The sequence below is a fragment of the Haemorhous mexicanus genome, chromosome 16 (genome assembly GCF_027477595.1).
Source record: "Haemorhous mexicanus isolate bHaeMex1 chromosome 16, bHaeMex1.pri, whole genome shotgun sequence".
Classification (NCBI taxonomy): Eukaryota; Metazoa; Chordata; class Aves; order Passeriformes; family Fringillidae; genus Haemorhous; species Haemorhous mexicanus.
The window spans coordinates 16096370-16118506 of record NC_082356.1 but is presented as its reverse complement, the minus strand read 5'-3'; the positions used below and the strand labels follow the sequence as shown (position 1 = coordinate 16118506).

The following is a 22137-nucleotide window of genomic DNA, read 5'->3' as shown; positions in this document are numbered from 1 at the left end:
GGAGAGACGGGATGGCCGAGAAGGGGGTGCGGGGGTTGTTGGTGCCGGATAAAGGGGTGCAGGGTGGAACCCATGCCCGGGGAATGGGGGTGCGGGGGGATGGCGGCGCCAAGGAATGGGGGTTCAGGGGCCCCTCGGTGCTGCGGAACGGGCGATCAGAGAGTCCCGGTGCCGGGGGGCCCCCTCAGCTCTCGCCGCCCCCCGGGGCCTCAGGAGCGCCCCCAGCCCCAGCGCTGGAGCCATCGCTGTGCTCTGCTGCGGCCCCGCCCCCTGAGCCGCCTCCGACCCCGCCATTGGCGGCGCTCCTTGCTGCCCGCCAATGGCGACCGGAGTCTCCGGTGACGTCACTGGTCGCCGGGCAAAGGAAGGCTTGGGGGTGAGACGCCCCGGGCTGGCCGGAAATGGAGTCCGGGGGTCCTCGGGCTCGTGGAAACGGTGGATCCAGAGGCTGGGAGAGAAGGATACCCAGGAAAGGGGGTGCAGGGAGTGTTGGGGCAGGATAAATGACTGCCGGGGGTCCTAGAACTGGGGAAGGTGATGTGGGGGGCGCGGTTCCAGTGCCCAGGAACAGGGATTAAAGGGCCTCCCCGGGGAGCTCCCCAAAGCCTCTCTCAGGGGGGAGCAGGAGTTGGGTCAGTAAGTCTGGGAAGAGAAAAGGGGGTGGCCCCGGCTTGGGGGGGACATGAGGGAGTCACACACTCTCCCGGGGGGACACGACCCCCGGGGACCCCCACTCACCTTCTCCCACAGGGGAGGCCGAGCCCCAGCCCAGGCAGCATCCTGGGGGGAGGGACGGGCGGGATCCGGGAAAGGGCAGCAGCTCGCGGGTGTCGCGGTTGCCTGATGACCACAAACAGGGTGGCACCGTCTGTGCCAGCGGCGCGGCCTCAGTTGGCTGAGAACGCGGTCCTGGCTGGTTGTGCGCAGCCTGGGCTCCTGCAGGCGGCTTCGCTGGGCGATTTGCCGAGTGAATTGTTCACGGAGCGTTGGTCTCTGCAAGCGAGTCCTGTGAATTTGCGGAGCATTGGTCTCTGCAGAGGATTCCTAAACGTGCAGGACATTGTTCTCTGCTAGGGAGTCCTCAATTCGCACAGCATTGGCCTCTTAGGAAGGTTCCTCCACGTGCAGAGCTTTGGCCTCTGCGAAAGGTTCCTGAATTTCCTTTGAAGGTAAAGATTGACTAAGTTGAACTTCTCGGTTTTGTCTCATCTGCACTCTGAGAGAGAATGCCTGTGGGAAATACAGGATGGGATAATGCCCGTCTTCTGGTGCAACAGTTCAGTGGTACGCACAGCTGAGAGGATGAACTATGGTCTACTGATTGTGCTGTTTTTTGCACTGAAGAAATGCAACATTTTCTAAATGTACTAGTCTTTACATTTTTTTTCCTATAGTGATTGCTTAAACTGCTTAAAGGTGAACAATTTCTGCTCAAGTTTCAGTGGGTTGTTATTGTCTGGTTATTAAAATTATTAGGGAGAGGCCTCTGAATTGAGGTGCAAACGAGACCATATGTCAAAGTCAATAGTCTGGATTTTATGTAACAGTAAATGTGAGAAAGAGAGAAAGGAATAGAAAAAGCGGGAGAGGGGGTGGGGTGTTGGGAAGAGGGGGGACAAAGAGAGTGACAGAGACAGATTAGGTAGAAAATATCACCATTCCTTGGATTCCATTGGTGTGCCATAAAATCCTCTTCTGGTCTTCTCTGTGGTGAGGTCTCGCAAAATGTAAGACTCCAATGGATTCATGCAGATTTGGGCAAGGTGGGACCTCCCAGGTACCTCCCTGGGGTGGGGCAAGTTGGACTCTGTCTATTGCCACTTTCAAATAATATAAAATCTCTAGCACTAGTATATCCTTAGAGTCTGCCATGAATTGGGTTGTGTTACTTTGCATGCCCTGCAGTCATTTGGTGCAAGGCCTCAGGAATGGGTCTGGGAGCACCTTGGAGGTCTTTGATGGGAGGCTTGTGTGCAAACCTGTCCTCAGCAGATGAGTCTGTGGCTATGACTTGCCCACCTTGAACCCAGACAGAGCTGATTTTCAGAACAGCTGCTGGGTTTGGCTTTGTTGTGGATGGGTTTTTCTCCTAGCCTTGTTTACTTCTCCCCAGACCTGAGATAACAGGACAATAGTGTCACCTTTGTCTTGTTCCAGGTTCCCCTAGGCAGCTTAACTCACAGTCCCAAGTTCCAGTCAGGAGGCATTTTCAGGGAGGGGTGGGCTGCGGTGGTCACAGCTTCTTTCTACAGTTTTGTTACAATGGGCAGAAAGTCCTTTATAACAATATTTAAGCCATTAGCCATAGCATTCCAGTCTCTCCCAAGTCCTGTGAGGAGCAGCTGAGACAGCAGGGGTGCTTTAGCCTAAAGAAGAGGACGTCCACTCTAGCTATTTTTAAGTAATATTTAAGCTACAGCTTTGTCCGTTCTAAGTATTATTAATGTTCAGATTTTTAGCTGCAGTATGATCCATCTTTGAATTGCACAACATAGTGAATGGAGATTTGAATGGATAGTTCAGAAAAAGTCCAAGCAGGGGCCTAACAAAGTAGCTACTTACACCAAACAAGCACTTAGCTACTGTTCTGGTTTAAAAAGAAAGTGAGTGTTTTGGGATGCTGTGGTCAAACCAATCGGTACTCAGATTTGAATATTGGCACCTGGTGTGGCCACTGAGGATATGGACACGCCTCTGAGAACTCAGGGGATAAAAGCAGAGAACTGCTAGGAGAAAGGTCTCTTGGTTCCATTTAGTGAAGAGTCCAGACCTGCCCTGCCCAGCTGCGGGCTGGGCGGGGGAGGGGAAGCCATGTGGCCGGGATGAGGTAGGCTGGGCCTTGGACAGAGAAGGGAGGTGAAGGCCCCTGCAGGATGGAAGGGTGGAGGAGCACTGAGGGGCATCGGGCAGCCACCACCCCCCCTCCGGGAGAGAGAGAGAGAGGGAGCCTGAGCTTGTGCCACCTTGGAATTTGATATCATGTGCTGGCAGCAGGCCCGGCTGAGAAGGAGAAGGGGGGGGTGCAGCGGGGCTCGGTGAGAAGTCGTGGGAGTTCTGGGCAGGCAGAGGCTGAGATTTTAACCCTTTTCTTGAATGATGGAAATGAATGATCTCAATGAGACGAGAGATGGAGATGAACTGGGAGGAAATGGGCAAGTGTGCTGAAAGTTTGTGCACGTGAAAGATGTTGGAAGAGTTGAGAAGAATCCGAGGTGAGAGGAGAGGATGGAGTGGCCTTTGGCTGGAGTTGTGTTGTATAGCCGTAGACAGAACGTGTTTTTTTCCTGAAACACAGAGGCTGCACTGGGGGGGAGGCAATGGCTTGGAGCCAAGAGAGTGCAGTGATGTTATGTGAAGGAGTGGCATGAACAGAGACGACAGGTGAGGAGGGTGGTAGTGCCCTTGATCTTCAGTGAAGAAGGAGGTCTTGGTTCTTGAGACCCCTCGGCGCCAGGGGGTGAATTGGGGGGGGACATGTGTCCCAAAAATGAGAGACTGTTGCTTTTTTGGAACTGGGCAAAGCATCCTTAAGAGAGGAACCCTGGAAGCAGCCCTGGTCCATGCACAGTGGTGAGAGCAGTGGGCATGGAAGGAAGAGGGCATGATGGCAAATGTTCTCCGGACAGTGCCACGTGTGACATGGAAACACAAGAGGTTTCAGCTGTGTTTCCTGGGAGAGCCTATGGTACAAGAGATTCTCCTCTCTTCTGATAATCAACTGAGAATTGATTGTCTGAATGGTGGTGGTGATGAACTGAGAGTTGATTATCTGAGGGGTGGTAACTTGATTGAGAATCCAAGGTTTTGTCTCACTGTGCTGTGTTGGAGATTTGGTGGGGGGAAGAGGAATGTGTTTTGGAAGGTTTTCATTCTGAGTTCTATGTGTGTGTTTCTTTTACATCTTGTAAATTAATCCATTTCTTTCCTTTATTCCAAAGCTGGAGCCTGCTTAGCTCTATTTCTGGTCACATCTCACAGCAGACACTCGGGAGAATACATTTTCATGGGGGCACTGGAATTGCACCAGCGTCAAACCATGACAGCTACTTTCAAATCATATCAAATGTTTAGCACCAGTATATCTCTTGAATTGGGTTCTGGATTTTCAGAGTTCAATTGTTGCTTCTTCCAGTTTTGTTGAGGCATTGCCACTCATCTGGGAGATCCTCCCTTCAAAATGACTTCTGGAGTCCCAGAGAAGAGCTCGACACCTCATCTTTTGTCCAGGAAAGACTGACGTCTTTTACTGTAAGTACCCACTGGGCTGTGTTAAGGCTGCAAACTGCCCTGGTGTCTCTGGTCTCCCTGCCTCTGTTGTCCAGCAGCGCTGTGAAGCTGCAGACCCCCTCCCCAGCTCTTTGTGCCATGCTCCTGTTGGTGGGGGCTGTCCTGGTGCAGTAGGGAACAGTGTGTGATGCTTCAGGGTCTTGCCTGGCTGTGCCAGCAGAGCCAAGTGAAACCAATGTGCAGCTGAAGCCCTGAGCACGTGTTCTGTCCCTTTCCCTTTGCCACAGGAATTCCTTCTGTCAGGCTGGACACTCACCGGTGCTGCTCTGACCAAGCTGCCCTTGGGCACCTGGGCATGTGGTGGGGGGAAGCTCAAACTCTGCCCAAAGCCCTGAGAGCCACAGCTGGTCCCAGCTAGAAGAGGTTCCAAAGCAGCTGTTCTCTCTCAGCTCCTGTGTGAGCACAGGTCCAGCCCTGCAGACGCAGTGTACAGCAAAGCAAGTTATCTGCTGCAGCATGTCCAGAAGAAAATGTCTCAGCGCCTTTGTTCTGCAGGATGGTGGAAATCTTCCTGTGCTGGGAATTCTCCCCTGCTCTTGGTTTGCCCTGTGTTGATGGTATCTATCCCAAAGGAGTTGCCTTCTCTTGCAAGCTCTGGATTGGTGTGAATGTTGAGGGCTGTACAGTTCTTACCTGCTCTCGGGCTTTGCCTTGAGTCTGTACCACATCCTGTGTCTCCTTGGTTAATCTTGGCTCCTCTGCCTCTCTGTCCTAGGTTGACTATATGATGCTTTTATCCCCGATCGTCTCATTCTGTTTATGCTGAATAGTAAGTTTTGCACCTTTAAGACTTGCTTCAAAGATTGAGGGGGGGAGAGGAGGCGCGCAGTTTGTTTTCAGACACTGAACTCACTCCTACACATTCCTGCTTCTGGACTGCGTGTTTCTGCGGATGAACAGACGGCGGGACAGGGCTCTCTTTTTTTCTTGCTTTTTAGTTAGTTTAGCTAGCTGAGGGAAAGAAGTTCCCTGGACTGTGCTTTTTTTTCCTTTTTTTCCCCTTTCTCTGGACCTGTTCACACCTGCTCTGGACTGAACAACCATAAGAGCACCAGCAGCTCACATCGGTGGGCCGGGCCGGGCCTGGGCCACGGCATTTCCAGCGCCGGAGGGACTGATAAGAGACTGAGTGAGCTGAACTGGAATCTGGGGAGGGGACTTTCTGGGTTTGTCATCTCCTTTGGAGCAGCAAGGGGTTTTATTGTTTAATATTAAGTTTTCTTGTTTAATAAACAGTTTTTTTCCACTTTTCTCCAAGGAAGTATTTTCTCCTGGACCGGTTGGGGGAGGGGTGGTAGAATCCGATTTCCTAGGGGGGCCCTTTGGGGGTTCTCTCCCAAATTTGCCCTGAACCAGGACACTCTCTCAGCCTCTTTGGCTCCCTTTGTGCAGCTCACAGTCAAACTCAGGGGCTGAGTCTTCTCCACTTTATGCTGGAATCACTTTTCATTAACAGCATTGTCACTGCAGGAGCTGTGTTCTGAAAGAGCCCTGCAATCAGGCTGATGGAGCAGAAGCAGTGAGAGGCCTTTAGGTGCCACTTCAGGCTCCTGCCACTTCATCCAGCTCTGCTCAGCTTTTCCAAAAGCAACACAGTGCTCTGCTTTCCCTTTGGAGAACCACAGCACACCAAAGCCATGTGCTCCTGGAGGTTTTCCCCTTCACTTGAAGAAATTGTGATTGTTTTGCAGTTTCCCAAGAGAGTTGAGAGGAAGAAAGTAGAAAAATGTCAGCAGTTGTGTTTCACTGTAAAGAGGAAAAGAGAGACCATTGGAATTTCAGTCAGGGAAAGATTTTCTCAAGTGAGGCTTGTGCCAAGAGTGGGCTGGTGGGAAGAGACAGGAGGGAGTCCAAATCATCTGGTTTAGACTTTTGGAGAGCATTTTGGTGCTTGGGGGTTGATATCTATGAGCTAGAAAATGCATGTTTGCTGTGTCTGTGTATCCCAGAGGGCAGAGCCTGGCCTGCTGGCTGGAGTTAGGAATGCCCAGCAGCCCAGCTTGCCTGCACAGGCAGCAAGAAGGCCTGGAGAGCCAAGATTGGCTTTTCATCCTGGAACCACACTGTCAGTCAGTGCTGGTCATGTTTCTCCAGGCAGAAAATGCCTTTGAGGCCCATAGTCAATAGTCACAGCCTGTCAGTGTTTCTGTCACTTTTGGCAAGCTGATTGCTCTCATGGTTTTATGATTCTTCCTTACAGCTTTACCTCCCATTTAAATTCACTTTGCCATCTACTTGTTTTAGGGGTTGTCTTGCTGTGTTCTTTCTTTTGCTTTTCAGGTTTGCTTTGATTCCCAGTAAGGCCACAGTGTTAGGCCTCCCCTCCTGCTGCTCTGCCTGCTTGACCCTATCCCCAGAATGTCCCTACCCAAACCTGATCTGCTAGAAGGGAATTTCTTCCTTCCCCCTGGCCAATGTGTGTATTGCTTTCAGGGAGCACATTCCCCCTCTGGAGCATGACTACTGCATGGCTGTGTGCAGGCAGAAGCCAGCAGGTTTTCTGGCCTTGTTGAATATGCAGATGACTTGGTTCAGGTGCTCTGTCTCCATCAGGCTGGTGCTGAGCTGCTCGGCCCTTCCTTCCCAGCAGGCACTGCCCTACTGGCCCTGGCCAAAATGCTGGAGCCAGACAGAAGGGATTCCAGTTCAGCCTTGTGAATGATGTGCCTGTGCCTGTGGAGCTGAAAGTGCTTTGGGAAAGGGGCCAAGGAGGGATGTCAGCAGGGCATGGACAGGTCTCCTCTCATTCTCTTTCCACAAGTGGCAAAATCATTGTTGCATGTCTTTGCTGCAGTTTCCTCAGGTGGTGAAGGTCTCCATGGGGAGCTCCCCTTACTTCCAGCTCACGTGCTCCAGCGATGTGTTCCGTGTCGTGCCGCCGGGCGCGTCTGCCCCTGTGCGCATCCGCTTCAGCCCCGGCGAGAACAAGGTGAGACTGGAGGAGCCAAAGCACAGAATGATCTGCACAGCCACTGTTTTCCCTGCACTGTGGGTCCAGCCCATTGCATGCTGTGAGCCTGGCTCCAGTCCATGGGCAGGCAGCCTGCAGCCAGTCACACCTTGGCCCGTGCTGTCAGGCACTGCAGCCAGGCCTGGCAGGCTCTGCTTCCCCTCCCTGCACATTCCTGAGCATTGCCAAGGGAAGATGCACAGGGAACAGGATGAAAATGACAGAGGGCTGTTGATAGATGTTCGGCCATCTCTAGGTACAGTGGAAGGGATTTAATTGTTATGGAAAATGCTAGAGGAACAAAGAGGTCAGAGAGCTTTCCTCCTTCCTGACTGCCAACAGCTTCCCTGCCTCACCCTGGGCTGGAGCAAAGATGGTGCTTTTTCACCCCCTCTGTTCTGCAGCCTTGCAGCTGTGCTGTCCCTGAGCACAAGTGACCATGATACAGCTGCAGGACCAGGGCAGAGGATGTGCTGTGCCTGTGAGTGTGGCCTGGCACAGGCACACTGGGCTCTGGGTGCCCTTGGTCAGCAGGAGGTTGCTGAGCTGCAGGGGACTGGGACACCTGCCTGAAGGAGCTCGTGTAGGGCAGGTACAAGCTGCAGGCAGAGCTGTGAGCCCAGAGCCCGTAGCAGTAACACCTAAGGAAGAATGTCCTGTGTTCCCTAGCTCCATGTTCTTTAGAAGGGACTTAGGAATTCTTTAACATCATTAAAATGTAGAGTTAAAATTGTGGTGGACTAGGGCAGTTCTCTGGATGACCCAAGTGACAAAAGAGCTTAATGCCACTGAGACAGGTTTTGCAGAGTGCACCGGTGCCTTTAAAATGTGACATATCAGTAGAACTTAGTGTTCATTTAAGGGTGGAATAGGTAAATTGATGCCCTTGAAGGGTTCTAAGAAATGGTTTTTCTTCTGCCATGGGGATGGCACTAAATGTCCTGTGCTGAGGCAGTTTCTTTTCCTGCAGGATTATTCCCATGAGCTCATCTGTGTCACTGAAAGGGAAAGGACAGTTGTGCCAATTCGGGCCATTGGTGCCCGAGCTATCCTGGACTTCCCTGCCCAGCTGGACTTCTCCAAGTATCCAGTCAATGCAGCACCCAGAAGACTCTGCTGGTCTGCAATGTCGGTACCCAGGCAGCTCATTACCAGCTGAGCACCCAGAGGTGAGGATCTGTCCTTGCACAAAACACCTTTGGGTGATAACAGGGCTGGGGAAGAGCACCAAAAGGAGCCAGAGCAGCCCTGCAGCCTGGCTGGAAGTGAGCAGGATGGAGGACATCTGCTCTCGCTTTCCGTGTTCTGAGCAGGATGCAGCCTTTGAGCTTTCTCTGGCCCCGCTTTCCTGGAGGCTGCTGGAACATGCTGGTAGCTGGCTTGCACCCTCCTGAGCACAAGCAGCTTCTGAAATGCTTACTCAGCACTGTCAGCCAAATAGGCCCATTCTCTGGGAGGCCACAGGCACGTGGCTTTCCAGTGCTCCTCTCATGAGATGCCCAACATGAGCTGTGCTGCAGGCAGCCGGTGCAGTTCCTGCTACTAAAGCTGATCTGATTTCCCTTGCCAGCTGGGGGCATCAGTCCCCTCTTCTGCTCCATGATGAACCTTTGAAAGCCAGTTTAAAATTTCAAACAGATGGTTTAAATCTCTGAATAAGGTTGTGCCCCCTTTCATTGAGATTTCTTTTTTCTTTTTTTCTGAAGTCCCTGTGTTTCTGCTGTTTTTTCATTTTGGTTTGTGTTAAATGTTTGCCAAAAGATTATTAATTCTTCATTGGGAACTTTGATGAAGGTTGAGCTCTTCCAATGCCTCTCAATATACCACCTGCCCATAGGTACTTCCTGCACAGGTGTGTAGGAAAAATGAGACATTTAGTGAAGTTGTCAAAAGAATTTGGGCTGATTTAGAAGATTAAAGTATAGAATAACTTTTCCAGAGGGGACCTCTGGAAATCATCTGAGCAAACACACTGCTCAAAGCAAGAGCAGTGTCTGGGGATTGCAAGGTGCCATTGGGAGATCTGGACCTGCCTTTAGATGCCATGCAAGCAAACAAACTTCCCAATGGACCTAGTTTAAAAGCAGAAGAAAACAACCTATTAAAACCCCTCCATACCTTCTCTTTTTTGCCTGCTGGGTGCAGTAGTGATTCATTGAAAGGACAGATCTAACAGGATGGGAACTATCTTAAGGAACAGCTCACAATGAACAGATAAAAGGCCAAAATTTAGCCTGCTTGCCCCATCTCTTGGCACTGGTTTTCATTTGTTTATTACAGTGTCAGGGATGTGTCCTTAACAGCTCTTCTATCTCTGGGCTCAGGGTGCAGCTTAGGGATGTTGGCTGAAATTCAGAGGAGTAGAGTTTGTGTCCTTGGGTTTTGGGGAGCCAGGTCTGTGTGAGAGATGACTGCTGCAGCAGGAACAGAGGAGTCTGGTGGGTACAGCCCAGGGTGGGATGTAGGAGAGGCAGGGGCTGATTGCACCCAGTTTTTCAGTCCAGAAAACAGAGTCCTGAATTTGGCTGGATCCTCTTCTCCTGATAATTTGAAAATAAGAAGATACCTTCTTTCTCAGGCCACTCCTGAAGTCACCCCCAGGAGTGTTATTGCCATCCTGCCATCTGAGGGCAGGAGCATGTAACATGGGGCAGGAGTGGGAATGGAATGGAATGGAATGGAATGGAATGGAATGGAATGGAATGGAATGGAATGGAATGGAATGGAATGGAATGGAATGGAATGGAATGGAATGGAATGGAATGGAATGGAGGCAGTGCTGAAGTGTGGCCAGGGATTCCCTTAAGTGGCAGCTTCTCTGTTCTGGAGAAATTTCTGGCAGAAGAAGAAGAACAAAATCCTGTGCCTTGCCCCCAGCAGGCACTGATCCCCTCGAGCCCCAGCAGAGAGCTGCAGCAGTCCTGGCATCACCCCTGGGGCGGATGCAGGAGCTCTGGGGCTGCTGGGGCCTTGTCTTTCCTCCCCTCTCTCCAAAGCCTGACGTCCAGCACATAAACATTGCTGGCCCAAGGCTTCTCTATCAGCCAGCAGTGATGTTCTCACCAGTGGGAATGGGAACAGGTCAGGCCCATCATTGCAGCAAGAGGTCCTTAATGAGCAGAACCTGAAGCAAGTTCATCAGCTGTCACTGCTGACATGAGCAAAGTTCAGCTTTTCAGATGTTCTCCTTATTTTTGTGTGTGATGGTTCATCACCAAAGTCCCCTGAACACACTTGTAAGTGACAGATTGACCAGCAGCAATGTACCAAGGCCAGGAACTTTTGTTTCCTCAGTGGGGCTGTAGAAGAGCACAAAGCCCAGCAGCTGCTGGGCAGAAGCACATTTCCCCTGAGCTCTCCCTGAGCATCAAAGCACAGTCTTGTGTTTGTCAGGCAAGAGCTGTTCACCTGGTGACCAATCCTGATTGCTCCTGTTAAATCCAAAGTGCACCAACACATTTGCATAAGCATTTCCAACACATTGCACAGAGTTTGTCAGGTGGGCCAAGCCAACAGTTACCAGCCTGGATGACAACCCAGAGTCCCAGACTGCATTGCTGGTAAACACACAGAAACCTCCTGTTCTGCTTCCTTGGTGTGCTCCTGCTCATGGTGCTTCATTGAGCTGGGATTGGACCCTTCATACTGTACATGGCATCCTCCTTTTGGGTTTCCATGTCACTGTATTGCTCTAATCTGCATTTGCACTCTTTCAGAGTTTTGATTGCTCCTTTTCTTAGGGCAGCCTTCATTGAAGTGCTGATGAAATGTGCCCTTTTAGGCTAGATCAGGATGTTTTCAAGGTAAAAGAAACCAAAGAACCACACTGCAAATTCAGCAGTAATTATTCCTTGGTCTTCAAGGGAAAGTTCCTTCTCCCTGTCTGATTCCTAGGCTGTAATATCCCAGGACAGGTAGTGCCCTAACATTTGCATCTCTTGAGGTGAGTTCTATAAACATCAGGAAAGGAGAAATTCCTTAGGCACTCAGTGTCAAGTTGTGAATGCAGATAGCTCTGAACCCTCTCTGTGCTTTTCACAAACCATTCTCTGATGGGATTGCTGGCAGTGGGACCCTTGAGTCTCATTGCAGAGGGCAGGATGCAGAGTATGGGGGAGGTGAGGTCATTTTATCCCACAGCATCTTGTGGGGGCTGGATCTCCTCAGAAGTGGCTCAGTGGCTGTTTCTGACCCTGCCCTATGTTCTGCTGACTGTGGTTGGGTTGCTCCCTGCTTGCCCAAGTGTGAAAAATGCCAATCCCTCGTGTTAAAGTTTTAAAAGTTTAACAGTAATCAAATAGTTCTAAAAAGAGTAATAAAAATTAGAGCAATAAGAATTTGGACAATCAGAGTTAGGACAATAAAGGGACAATAAAAAAGAAAGGAATTAAGGACATCCAGGCATTCTGCTCTGCCACAGAACAGGTTTTGCTAACAAAGGATTAATCCTTAAAAGCAATAGCCTGTTGCATATTCATATCTCTCATACACAATGCAAACATTCCTTTCAAACTAGGTATTTTTCTGTTTATTGTCAACTTCCCCCCTCATCTTGTAATCAGTCATCTCAGTCCCCATGAAGTCTGATTCTTCCTGATAGGGGGGCAGTAGTTCTTCTCTTGGGATTTTGGGTGTCCTGTTGCTGTTATCTCTGTGTAAATAATTTCTTGATTTTCTTGTTCATTTCTTGAGCTAGTTAGAAAAAATCTTACATCTCGTAGTTTCTATTTTAATATGATGTTCTAGCCTAAAACTACATTTAACACACTACTTAAAAAGGATTAATACAGTACTACAAAACAACTTCCCAACATAACACCTATTATATTCATTTTAGTATTTGCAAACAGTATATCGTATTATGTGCATTTTTCACACCAAGTGAGCTGAGGTGAGCTGCAGTGCAGAAGGAATCTCATGCCCAGGTGTCCCCCCGAGCCCTGATCCCTCTCTTTGTGTTGCAGTCCTTTCTCCATGTCACCAGCCATAGGAATTCTGGACGCTGGTGACACCATGCAGGTGACAGTGGGATTTCACCCGCTGACCACCGGTGACCACTGTGGGTCCCTGGCAGTGTGCTGCAGCACAGGTGAGTGCTGGGCCCTGCACGGGCACAGGACAGTTCTCCACCATCACTCCCTGTTGTCCCATCCCCCTCCATTCCCTCCTGAGGTCCCTCCCCTGTTCCAGCTTTACCCCAAAGCAAAATGAGAACTCCTTGGTATTTAGGGGCTTGATCAAGTGGATCCCCTCTAACAGGGCTAAGAGTATTGGACTCCTGTTTTGCTGGGAGTTGCTGAGTGGAGGAAGGAGGAACCCTGATTCTCCACTACCATGATGCTATGCCTGGGTGAAATTTTATTTCATTCCTGGGCAGTGCTGTAGGTGAGGTGTCAGGTTTCCATCAGACTCTCTCCAATGCAATGGATTGTTTGCACACCTCTGTCCCATATGCTGCTTCTCCACTGGCTTGTCACAGACCCTTTTTCTATGTTGCCCTCTACACATTTATTTAGCTCCTGTCTAATAACATTCTCAGGCCCTCGAGTTCCTGTTTGGTGACAAATCAAATTTTTCCTTGTCCCCATTTCCCAGGCAGTTCATGCTGTTTCAAACCTCTCATATCTATCTCCTGTTTGATTTCTAGACTGAGGAATCCCATTCAGCCTTCATATGGAAGCTGCTCTGTGTTAATCTTTCCTTAAACGTATTAATCTTTCCTTTGTCTGTTTTTTATTTCATTTGAAATGCTGCAGCTTGGTTTTTGAGATCAGAACAATATAAAATATTTCAAGACTGGTGCTGCTGTGGGTTTGATGATGATGATTTTCATGGTGTTCATTTTGTAGTGGTTTGTCAAATTGCAAAGCCAGGCTGGTTGTGTTTCCTTGCCTGTGTCCCCTCCTGCTGTGGGCTGTCACTTGTTCCTCTGGGCCTCCTTTTGCTGCCCACATGTCCCCAGGCATATTTGCTGGTCAGCAGCAAGGGATCCAAGGGATCAGGAGAGACAAGAGTCTCGTGGGATGCCCAGGGGAGACCCTGGGCAAGCCAGGACTGAACAGGGCTCCTCAGTGTGATCTGAGTGGGTCACTGGAGCACATCTGACAAATCTCACTGTGCATACTGTCACCTTGGGGCCAAATCTCTACAAACGCTCTCAGAAATAAGGTGGTTTAGGAGGTGCCCAGGACACCCTCACGCTGCGCACACAGAGCTGTCAGGACGTGATAAATGGACTGATCCACAGAACTGCTAGCACAGCTAAAAGCTGTGGCATTTCCTTCTGTGACCTGTGGTTTGCTCTGTTCCTTGTGTTTCCATCAGCAACTGAGCTGAGCAAAGTCTCCCCTTTGCTTTGTTCCAGGTGAAGAAAATATCCACACAAACCTCCGTGGAGATGCTGTAGAAGTCAATGCTGGGTTGAGCACAAATTCCGTGGAGCTTGAGAAGACTTTAATCACCATGTCAAGCCACAAAACCATGTTCACTGAAAACAGGAGTAACATCACAGCCTACTTCCAGTAGAAGGCTTTTCCTACTGAGGAAGGAGAGATTGAAGAGAAGAGGAGGTTGGTGTGAAAGATGCATTTCAGTGAGATCCACGGCCCAAGACTGAAACTGATGCATGGCCTGAGGGGGGTGTTGGTGCTTCTGAATGGTTTAGGCCAAGTAAACCATGCCTGACACTGGGGTGTGTGTCCCTGGGCTTCAGGACCTCAGCACTTAGCATTCCAGTTCCATTGATACTCCAACTAAAGGATGGCATTTTGGGAAGGGAAGATTCGTTGCGATGACTGGATTTCTTTAAGTTCTAATTGGGCTTTTGCCTCTCTGATCTTCTTCCTACATCACCTGGCAACATCCTTAAACAGTTCACCCTCTTTCCGTAGGGGATACACCCTCTTGTTTTCCCCTTAGTTCCTTCAAAAGCTCCTTGCCCATCCATGCTGGTTGTCTTCCCTGTCAGCCTGTCTTTCCACCCACAGGGACAGTCTGTTCCTGTGCCTTCCAGACTTCTTTCTTGAAGTATGTCCATCCTTCCGGGACCCCTTTGTTTTTAAGGGCTGTTGCCCAGGGTACTCTCCAAATCAGTCTCTTGAACAGGCTGGATCTGCCCTCCAGAAGTCCCCAGTGGAAGTTTTGTTGATGTCCCTCCTTGTTTCACCAAATATTGAGAGCTCTGTTATTTCACAGTCACTGTACCCCAGACCGTGGTGAACAGATGAAGTTCATTTAGTCATTAGGGGATTTCCTGGTGATATCCAGTACCTGGACCCCAGGGACGCCTTCGGGAAGGGCGTGTGGCCCCCAGCACGGACCGCTGCCGGCGTGCCAATGGGCCGAGCGTGCGAACGGAGCGGGCCCCGCGAGAGGCCCCCACCGGTAATGATCCTTCCACAGGTTCACCTACGGAAACCTTGTTACGACTTTTACTTCCTCTAGATAGTCAAGTTTTACCGTCTTCTCGACGCCACCCAAAAAGCCTCATCGATCGCAACAGAGGCCCCACGGCCACGGTCCGGGGACAACACCGGCAGCGCGGGGGGTGCCGCCACCCACCCGCAACCGAAGGCTCCCTTCAGCTAGGCAACAGCAGGACCGGACCACCGGGCCGGGAAGGGGGTTCTCAGCCCCCTTCGGATAGGGAACACCGTCCGAGAGTGTGAGAAAAGTGCTACCGACCGGGCCACGGGCCACCGGCTTTCGCCCGCCTCGCGGCAGTCAGCTTCCCCCCCTCCAGGAAAAAACAAATGGAAATAAAATACGGGGTGGGGAAGGCACGACACAAAGGCACATGGCAGCGCACGTTTGGCAACGATCCGTGCTAGCCACGGGGGCCGTGGGCCCGGGCCGGGGGTCATGGCACGTGCCTCTCGCTCCCCCACCAGCGCCCACCAGCAATCTCGGCGCTCTCCCTTCTCTCTCTCCATCCACCATCGCTTCCACTGTGGGCCCGCGCACCTTCGTCGCGCGCTTCTCGGTGCCGCGGCTCAGAGCCGCGAGAGATAAAAAAAAAAAAACCCACGGAGGCCGGGTGGGCACACCCCTACTCTGACAGCACCCCGGCATGCCTAAGGAAAAAAAACTCACAGACCCGGGTGGCAACCCAGCCCGCCCGGCATAAGCGGCTCATTCGATCCGTCCACGACCGAGGTGGGCGAGGCGCCGCTGCCTTGCCCGGGACCTTCCAGAGGGCTCTCTGTCAGGTTCCGGGTCCGTGCTAGGGCTGGCTGGCCACCGCGGCCCGCGTCGGTGCCCCTGAAAAATTCCGACCGCCACGCGGGTCCCCGGCTTAAGGCCGAAGAAGGGGGAACGGCCTCAACAACACAGGGCCGGGGCCGGGGCGCCGCCACCCCGGCTCCGTGCCTCACGGGGCGACCGCCGTCACCGAGCCCCTCGAGCCAGGTGGTGGGCCGAGGCCAGGCCGCACGCCCCACGGCATGTTTCCGCCGCCCTTCCGACACCCTGGACATGCTGGCCAACAGGTCGGGAGCAGGGAACAGGATGCCACCACCTTGGCCCACCAGGCGGCACTCAGGGCTCTCGGGCAAGGCCCGGGAAAAGGCCCGGACGCGTCCAGCCCCGGCTGCCAGCCGCCGAGGCGGACCGACAGCCCAAAAAGTCAAAAACCGTGCCCGCTGAGTGGGCCCTGGCTTAGGGCCAGGCAGAAAAGGGATGTGGCGCCGCCGCCTCGCCCACCGCCGGTTACCCAGGGTGGCCGCGCCCCCTTCACAGAGCCAACAGAAGCCGGGCCTGAGCGGGACACGCCGGCAGCCTCATCTTTCTGCCTCGCCTCGGCCGGCGAGCAGCTCTGCAATCGTCTTCCGCCCTTCTCTCTCGCCTCTCAGCGCTCGTCTTCCGCCCTTTTCTCTCGCCTCTCAGTGTTTGTCTTTTGGCCTTCTCTCTGGGTCTTTTTCAGGATCCTCTCTCGCCCCTTCTCTCTCGGCCTCTCAGGATCCCCTCTCAGCGCCCTTCTCTCTTGGCTCTCCAACTGTACCCACTTCCCTGGGCAGGACGGGAGCCGGGACGAAGCCACGCAACTCATCCCGGCTAGGCAGAGCTCCCTTCGCCCCGGTGACCGCGGGCACAGCTGCCCCGCTCTGCCTCAGACACAGGCACTGGCTCAACCTGCAGGGATGCGGCCCGTCACCTCGCTCCCATAGTATGGACAGACGAGTCCAAAGGCACCGACGCCTCCAAGAGGACAAATGGAACTCAACCGGGAAGGCGCGCCGCCGCAGGCCGCCTGCTACCATGACATCGCTGGAGGCGGCCGCCAACAGCGACCCCTTGGTGAACTTCTGCGCCGGCCGCGACAACAGGTCTACCCGGCGCCTGCTGAAATCAGAGTAAGTTTCGCCGGAGCGAGGTAGACCTGTTGTCCCCGGTGGGCCCCCGCTGCCCGGGGACTGCACTGACCCCCAGCGGCCCGGCACCGGGGTAGACCTGGTGTCCGCCCGGGGAGCCGGAGTAGACCTGGTGCCCAGCTAGGAGCCGGGGTAGACCTGTTGTCCGCCTGGGCAGCCGGGGTAGACCTGGTGTCTGCTGGGGAGCCGGGGTAGACCCGATGTCCGCCGGGGCAGCGGGGTAGACCTGTTGTCCACCACAGCAGCCGGGGTAGACCATGTGCCCACCCGGGGATCCGGGGTAGACCTGGTGTCCGCCGGGGAGCCAGGGTAGACCTGTTGTCTGCCCAGGGAGCTGGGGTAGACCTGTTGTCCACCGCAGCAGCCGGGATAGACCTGTTGTCCGCCGTGGCAGCCAGGGTAGACCTGGTGTCCGCCGGGGAGCCAGGGTAGACCTGTTGCCCGCCTGGGAAGCTGGGGTAGACCTGTTGTCCGCCCGGGGAGCCAGGGTAGACCTGGTGCCTGCTGGGCAGCCTGGGTAGACCTGTTATCTGCTGCAGCAGCTGGGGTAGACCTGGTTTCTGCTGCGGCAGCCAGGGTAGACCTGGTGTCCACCGCGGCAACCGGGGTAGACTTGGTGTCCACCTGGGGAGCCAGGGTAGACCTGGTGCACTCCGGGCAGCCAGGGCAGACCCGGTGTCCGCACGGGGCCGCCCACCACCCAGGCGCCTCGCCAAGCCCCCGGCGGCCCCAGAGTCCGGTCAACGACAGGAGCCGGGACCGGGCCAGAGCCGGGCTACACCGGTTGTCCCCCCGTCGGCACCCGCCGCCGGGCGCCTCCCCGTACCCGGCAACCCCGTTGCTGGGGTAAGCTCACAGACTCATAACGGCCTGGAGCCGGAGGGCTCTATCAGCCCCCGTCCCACCCAATGAAGCCCCCACTATCAAGAGCCATATGTCTTTTCGATTTTTTTTTTTTTTGCTGTTTTGGGAGGGGTCTTTTTGTTTTTGTTTTTGGGGTGGGGTGGGTTGAGGGGGGGTGGCTTTCTTCTTTGCTTTGCTTTGCTTTGGTTTTTGGGTTGTTGGGTTTGTGGGGGTTTTTAGGGGGGGCAGTTTTTTTGGTGGTGTCGTCCCCCCCCCCCCCCCCCCCCCCGGTTCCTTTGCCTTTGTTTGATGCCGAGTTTAGAGGTTGGGGGATTTTTTTTGGGCAGCGGGGTGGGGGGCTTGTGGTTTGGATTTGGGTTTTCTTGGGTTTTTGCCCCCCCCTTTTTCTTTTCTCCTTTCCTGAAAGAACGGCTGTTCTGTTTGCTTGGAAGGAGAAACCTATCCGGGGGGTGGGGAAAAAAAAAAACAACCCCAATATTGGCAAATGTTATTTATTTTCCTTTTGTATCCAGCGCACTACCAGCCGAGCTGACAGGCAGCCTGTGCCCTGTGCTCTGCCTGCTGCTGACACACCCAAGTGTCAAAAGAGCGCCCCCACCCCATCCCGTCCCCTCACCTTTTTCAGGGGGGAAGGAGGGCGTGGGAGCAGGCAAGCGGGCCCTCCAGAGTGGGACACACCGCAAGGCGCGCGTCGCCCGCCTGACACGCGCTTGCAGGCCCAGCCTGGGCCATGGGCCCAGGCGTCCCATGGGGGGGGTCGGTCTGCCCGGTAGTTGGCGCCCAGGGGGCGAGGGCAGCCCGGGACGACAGGTCTGCCCTGAGTCTCTGTAGGCTTAGTCTGGCCAGGACAACAGGTCTACCCCATGCTCCCCAGAGGCCAAGTCTAGCTGGGACAACAGGTCTACCCTGTGTCATCCAGAGGCTAAGTCCTACCTGGGACAACAGGTTTACCCCAGGGCTGGTTGCCTGGCTGAGGGGTGGAGGGGCAAGGTCCGCTCCGTCCCTCGGCGGGTCTAGGAGACCCGGTGCACCCGGCACCCGCCAGCACGGACGGGAGGGCTCGGCCCGGGCCAGCTGGGGCAGCCGCACGATCTCTCTCTTAGAACCGGCAGCGTGGTGCGCGGCGCCTGTGGTCTCGCCACTGCTGCCACTGGCCGCCTGGCCAGATTTTTATGAATTAAAAAATCTCTGTCCCTACTTACTATGAGCTACCTAACTGGCTTGTGGCTTCCCTACCAACCTAGCTACCGTCAAGTTTATTGGAAAATATACAAAAACGTATAAAACCCTTTACAAAAATGAAATACAAAGAAAAATAGTACAAACAACAAAAACAAATCTACAAGAAAATTCAAAATACAAAAAATCATCTACCCTGGCAATCTTCTGGCCCTACTGGCAAACATATGTACAATGTCCACAGATGATAGAAGCGCTTCTGTGGATAAAGTCTTTGCTACCAACTCCTGCCTCGATTTAGGGAGGCCAAGAGTACTCAAAAGTTCAGAATTTCCCTTGTACCATTTCCCCCGCGCCCCAAGGGGAAAGCCCATGAAAACAATGTCCTTTGCATTGGTGAGGTTTCGTACCTCGGTTTCCAAATGTTTGTACTTGTTCACTTTCTCTGCAGCGGCTTCTTCCAGGGAAGATTTGGTTGCTTTGTATCGTATCGTCACATCCACGACAAGTGCACGAGTGTCTTTCACAAATATCAGGTCTGGTTTGTACAGTTCTTTGGTGGCATCCCTTATGTGCGGTTCTTTGTACACTACCCAGTCCCTCTTCTGCGCCTCCTCAATCAGCCTCTCACAAGATGTGATTGTGCCTCTTGATTTGGGCGTCCTGCGTCACTGGGCAAAAGCCGACGATGTGGGCCCACGTTTCAATGTCTGCAGCGCAATGTCTACATGTCTTGATGGAACTATCCTCTCTACCCCATGAGAGAAATTCTCCCGTGGGGTAGACGTTGGCCCTGAGTTGTAATGCAGTGAGGAGTTTCCTGTGAGGTATGCGTCTATAGTACTGAAGCCAGTAGTTACTAATTTTATCACTTTCAAAATTCCTAATTCCACGGCCCTGGGACACTAATTTGGTCCATTTTTTGAATTCTTTTCTCCTCCAATCACATGGTTTAGGAAATTTGCTTTTCAGGATCGGTGCTTCCCACTCTGAAGTTGTGTCTGCACTATTGGATGGTTCTGTCGCCGGCAGTGCTTCCCAAATCGAGGGCGTCTTCTCACTTTCCCCTCCAGCTTGAATCCATAGTTTCTTATGCATTTGTTCCATTTGATCTTTCTCTAGGAAATTCTTCATTGTCTCATCCAAGGACTGCGCAATCCGATGCAGCCTTCGGGCTTGCACACTGGGGATCAGCCCTGCCAATTTGGTAACACCCAAACCGCCGTCCTTCGTGCTTGAGTACAAGACGGCATTGCAGGTGCACAAGGGCAGGTGCAGCCAGTCCTTGACCGCTGTTCGGATTTTTTGGTCCAGGGCTTTGAGGGCCCCTGCCTTCAGTTCTGAGTGGTCTGCCAGGTAGGTCAGTCGAGGGGTGGTGTATGTTTTGAGGATATCCAGCTTTTGCAGAGGTTTAGGTGGAGCTTGATCAATTTGTTTGAGCCAGAAGTCTAGCTTTGCGGAGAGATCGGGTTTTGCTATCCCAGTCCAGGGGTCAAACTGCAGGCCGAGGTACTTCTCAGATTCTCCGGGGTCAATCATGTTCAGGGGTGTGCCGTTGATGGTCCAAGCAGCGCAGTTATTGATGGTGTAAGAATCCTTAGTGGGCTTGATATAAAAGCCGTGGCATTTTTCCCCCTGTGTTTTGAGACCGGTGAGATTGCAGAAGGTCTCTAGTATTGCGATGTTCGCTTTCGTGCTTTCCCAGGAGTCGCTCAATAAAACCAAGTCGTCTGCAAATGCCATTGCTGTGATGCTGCTGCCATCTCGTTGGTATCCTTTGCCAAACTCTTCCAGCTTGCACAACAGGGGGTCCGTTGCTAGGTTAAATAAATGGGGAATAGTGGGTCACCTTGCTTTACTCCCACCTTGATTTGGATTTTGTCCGTGTGTGCGTTCCTTTTTGTGGTGACGTACGTACTGATGTTCTTGTACATATTGTTCACCAGGCCGAGGATGTGAGGATCCACTTTTCTTTGTTGCAAAGCATGTATGATGTGCTGGTGGCTTACTGTATCAAAGGCCTTGGCAATGTCCACAAATACAACACCCAGCGGTCTGTGCTCTTTTTCGGCAGTCCGAATTATAGTCTGCAGGAGTTTCAGGTTCTCGGAGCATCCTGCTGCTCTGATAAAGCCTCTTTGCCTTGGGTTGAGGGGGCACGCGTTACTCAGCCTGGCTGTTATGATCCTGGAGATGAGTCTCAGCAAGATGGAACCGATCGTGATAGGCCTCCAGTTATTATTGTCCTTTAAACGGTCCGGTTTTATTAATTTAGGAATTAAAACAGTCCTGCACCCCCTCACCATGTCCGGGAGTTCCCCAGATGTTAACCATAAGTTGAAGATCTCGGCGGTCCGGGAATATCCGGGATCCATCTTCTTGATGTCCCCAAGAGTAATCCCATCTGGACCCCGAGCCGAGCCCTTGCTCATTTCCTGCACATTTTTTTCAATTTCTTTAGCCGTGATTAAGTCCCTGAAGGCACTGTTGTCAGCCTTCCCGTTAATTTCAAAGTCCCCAAGGCCAGAAAAATTACCAGGTGTTTCCCACCTGCTTTTGAATACTGAATAAATTTCGCTGGGTGATATATCACAGGACAAGCATTCCATGTCGTCCAAAACAATTTTAGCTAGTTTCCCCCTGTCCAGGTAGAATAAACGCTGGAAATGTAGGTAATTACCTCTTTGGATCGCCCTCTCCTTCATCCATTTCTGAAACGGCTTTCTTGGCTCCTTCTCCTGGGTCCCCTGTTTATTTTTGTAATTTTTCCCACGGGTCGCTGTTCTTATCTGGCTTATCGATTCCAAGCATCCAAAGCAGTCCTTTGATGTTTGGTTAACCACTGGCTGGATTTCCTGGCCGTCCATTAATTGCTTGAATGCTCCAGAGAAGGTGTTAATTGCTCCAGCTGATAAGCATTCCTCGAGCACCTTGTAATAATGAGCCTGCAGCTCCCCTGCCCTCTGCTGGTCGATGGCTTCCCGGCAGCAGCTGTTCTTCTTATCAAGGTGTCCCCTTATCTTGGCCATTGTTTTCCCTCCGGCAGCTGTCCTCCCTGGCAGATGATCCACCCCAGGTTCTGTTCCCAGGTCCTAGCTGCTCTCCTGGTGCGATGACTCACCCCAGGTTCCTCATCAGTCCCACCTGTCAGCTTCCTGGGCAGCAGTCTTCTCTTGTCGCTGATTTGCTTAGCCCTTTTGGTTGTCAGGTGTTCGGCGATAAGCTTATTGATGTTTTTGTTTCCCTCAAACTGTGCCTCCAATCTTATCAGCTGTTCTTCCTCCTCTTTTGTCCAGCATCTTTTGTGGGCTCCTCTCTTTGATGTTTCTTTCGGTTGGGAAGCAACGATCCTTTCTTGATTTCTTACTGATGGATGTGCCAATCTTTTATGTTGTCCCAGGCCAATTTTAGTTGTAAAATCTCTGCTGCATGCCTCACAGATCCACTCGCCTGCTGGAGCCTTTACAATTTCTGGACCCCTGCATTTTG

General features: G+C 52.4%; 1 long non-coding RNA gene and 1 pseudogene across 1 annotated transcript; one reads left to right on the top strand and one right to left on the bottom strand.

Annotated features, from left to right (window-relative positions):
- The window catches only part of LOC132334705 (zinc finger protein 850-like), a 1130993-nt pseudogene that overhangs the window by 608738 nt on the left and 500118 nt on the right, over positions 1-22137 (bottom strand).
- On the top strand, positions 2753-20248 carry LOC132334871 (uncharacterized). Its single transcript, XR_009488515.1, has 6 exons — positions 2753-2827; positions 4133-4248; positions 7082-7216; positions 8208-8406; positions 13602-13806; positions 19771-20248. It is a non-coding gene; the product is annotated as an uncharacterized LOC132334871 (long non-coding RNA).